Source organism: Schistocerca cancellata, chromosome 1 (assembly GCF_023864275.1).
Source record: "Schistocerca cancellata isolate TAMUIC-IGC-003103 chromosome 1, iqSchCanc2.1, whole genome shotgun sequence".
NCBI lineage: Eukaryota > Metazoa > Arthropoda > Insecta > Orthoptera > Acrididae > Schistocerca > Schistocerca cancellata.
In genome coordinates this window covers 1237991021-1237994598 of record NC_064626.1, presented here as the reverse complement: position 1 = coordinate 1237994598, position 3578 = coordinate 1237991021, and the positions used below count along the sequence as shown (strand labels likewise).

Below are 3578 nucleotides of genomic sequence, written 5' to 3'. Positions count from 1 at the left end.
GAGGAAGTATTGAATAGGATTTGGGAGAAGAGAAGTTTGTGGCACAACTTGGCCAGAAGAAGAGATCGGTTGGTAGGACATGTTCTGAGGCATCAAGGGATCACCAATTTAGTATTGGAGGGCAGCGTGGAGGGTAAAAATCGTAGGGGGAGACCAAGAGATGAATACACTAAGCAGATTCAGAAGGATGTAGGTTGCAGTAGGTACTGGGAGATGAAGAAGCTTGCACAGGATAGAGTAGCATGGAGAGCTGCATCAAACCAGTCTCAGGACTGAAGACCACAACAACCACCAATTTGGGGCAACGGCCTTCCCGCAGGGGATACACCGGTTCCCGTGAGATCACCGAAGTTAAGCGTTGTCGGGCGTGGCCAGCACTTGGATGGGTGACCATCCGGGCTGCCATGTGCTGTTGCCATTTTTCGGGGTGCACTCAGCCTCGTGATGCCAATTGAGAACCTACTCGACCGAACAGTAGCGGCTCCGGTCAAAGAAAACCATCGTAACCACCGGTAGAGCGGTGTGCTGACGACACGCCCCTCCTATCCGCATCCTCAGTGAGGGTGACATGGCGGTCGGCTGGTCCCGATTGGCCACTTGTGGTCTGAAGACGGGGTGCTTTACCACCAATTTCTTCACGTGCTGCTTGCAAATTTACCGTAAAGTGCTTTTTGACGTACAGAACAATGAACTCCGTCTGTTGATCATTGTAATTTTTTGCTTTTCCATTGTCAACTAAATCTTTAAACTGTTTTGTAGCATTGTTTCATGGCAAATTGGTGTACTCGTCGCTTACGAGGAGGCGTAATCTATTTTCATAATTCTGATCCCTCTCATCTGTCATACCCACCCTTTTTAGACGCTTATGGAAACAGGTCGCCAGACTGTCTCTTTCTGTGCAAACAGCCACTGGGCCTGTGAGCATCCTTCATAACACGAAGGAGTGGCGTAGGGTGACAGCGCTGACACCACGTTTCTGCCGATTTGAAGAAAGTTGCGCCGATAGAAAAATGCAATACTAAATGACGATACGTACACAGAGTACGCGAAAGAACTTGCCCCCCTTCTAACAGCCGTGTACCGCAAGTCTCTAGAGGAACAGAAGGTTCCAAATGATTGGAAAAGAGCACAGGTAGTCCCAGTCTTCAAGAAGGGTCGTCGAGCAGATGCGCAAAACTATAGACCTATCTCTCTGACGTCGATCTGTTGTAGAATTTTAGAACATGTCTTTTGCTCGAGTATCATGTCGTTTTTGGAAACTCAGAATCTACTATGTAGGAATCAACATGGATTCCGGAAACAGCGATCGTGTGAAACCCAACTCGCATTATTTTTTCATGAAACCCAGAAAATATTAGATACAGGCTCCCAGGTAGATGCCATTTTCCTTGACTTCCGGAAGGCGTTCGATACAGTTCCGCACTGTCGTCTGATAAACAAAGTAAGAGCCTACGGAATATCAGACCAGCTGTGTGGCTGGATTGAAGAGTTTTTAGCAAACAGAACACAGCATGTTGTTCTCAATGGAGAGACATCTACAGACGTTAAAGTAACCTCTGGCGTGCCACAGGGGAGTGTTATGGGACCATTGCTTTTCACAATATATATAAATGACCTAGTAGATAGTGTCGGAAGTTCCATGCGGCTTTTCGCGGATGATGCTGTAGTATACAGAGAAGTTGCAGCATTAGAAAATTGTAGCGAAATGCAGGAAGATCTGCAGCTGATAGGCACTTGGTGCAGGGAGTGGCAACTGACCCTTAACATAGACAAATGTAATGTATTGCGAATACATAGAAAGAAGGATCCTTTATTGTATGATTATATGATAGCGGAACAAACACTGGTAGCAGTTACTTCTGTAAAATATCTGGGAGTATGCGTGCGGAACGATTTGAAGTGGAATGATCATATAAAATTAATTGTTGGTAAGGCGGGTACCAGGTTGAGATTCATTGGGAGAGTCCTTAGAAAATGTAGTCCATCAACAAAGGAGGTGGCTTACAAAACACTCGTTCGACCTATACTTGAGTATTGCTCATCAGTGTGGGATCCGTACCAGATCGGGTTGACGGAGGAGATAGAGAAGATCCAAAGAAGAGCGGCGCGTTTCATCACAGGGTTATTTGGTAACCGTGATAGCGTTACGGAGATGTTTAACAAACTCAAGTGGCAGACTCTGCAAGAGAGGCGCTCTGCATCGCGGTGTAACTTGCTCGCCAGGTTTCGAGAGGGTGCGTTTCTGGATGAGGTATCGAATATATTGCTTCCCCCTACTTATACCTCCCGAGGAGATCACGAATGTAAAATTAGAGAGATTAGAGCGCGCACAGAGGCTTTCAGACAGTCGTTCTTCCCGCGAACCATACGCGACTGGAACAGGAAAGGGAGATAATGACAGTGGCACGTAAAGTGCCCTCCGCCACACACCGTTGGGTGGCTTGCGGAGTATAAATGTAGATGTAGAATGTAGATGTAGATGTACTAAATGACAATTAAGGGGCTCCGGAAAGGCCCAAAATCATGAAAAGTTCAATTTTTACTTTTTTGCGTTTTCTGAATCTGCAGACTACTACCTTTTAATAGATATATAATTTATTCAATTCCGAAGACTACAACTATTTTCAAATTTTTTTTTGAAATGTGTTCTACATGGGCGTGACCCACTGTGGCGCTGTTAAACTGCTGTCAAATGGTGTTATTATTAACGTCCGTGTTCATCAGGTACATTTTAGTGATGTGAGATAAAGTATGTGTTGTGGCTAACCTGTGATGGTTCAATATATATCGCTGGTGTGATTGTCGATTGTTTCATGTTTATTTACTTTGTCGTTATCTCGAAAATATTCGTAATTAATTCTGTTTCTTGAGTCTCTGTTTTGTTGAAGTATAATAATGAGTAAAAGTAAAGTTGCTGTTGCGACTTTCAATGATGGCAACATTGTAAGGTGCAAGGTATTTAGAAATATGGGAATGAAGATAGGTTCTAACATGGTACGAGCGATGCTTGCTTTTGACAAGGAACGCCTTCGGGCTGCAGACAGGGCTGTAAAGAGTCTAGAAATACAAGCAAGAGTAAACAGGAGGAGGAACAAGAGGAAGCTGGAGGAGGAGTTTGCAGAGAATGAAGATAATCCATCCTATGGACCTGGAATGCACTAAAAAGTTAATCCAATCTTTTTCGCTCGATTCCCAAAACTTTTATTTTCTCATACTAATTACATGTTTTCTAAGGATCTTCCAAACATATTTGTTTCAAACTTTCAGTAAATGTTACACAGTACCTTCTGCATAATTTAACACAGCCTTTTTCCAAAAAACTGTATATTTTTGAATATATAAATAAAAAATTGCGCAAAAAGTTGTGAATTTTCATTACAATTGAAAAAAAATCATCTTTAATAACTGAACTAAAATTTTGTAAAATCCCTGTGTTAAGTTGTAGCTCATATTCCAATAAATAATCTGTAAGAAGTTCAACTTCCTACCTCAAATACTTTGTGAGGAAAGATGTAATTTATAAGCGTTATTTTAACATTGCACGTATAGGGCGTTCCGGAGCCCCTTAAACGAAATGT

General features: G+C 42.8%; 1 pseudogene; it reads left to right on the top strand.

Moving 5' to 3' along the window:
* Positions 1-300: 300 nt before the first annotated feature.
* Positions 301-418, top strand: LOC126102652 (5S ribosomal RNA; annotated as a pseudogene).
* The last annotated feature ends 3160 nt before the right edge of the window (positions 419-3578 follow it).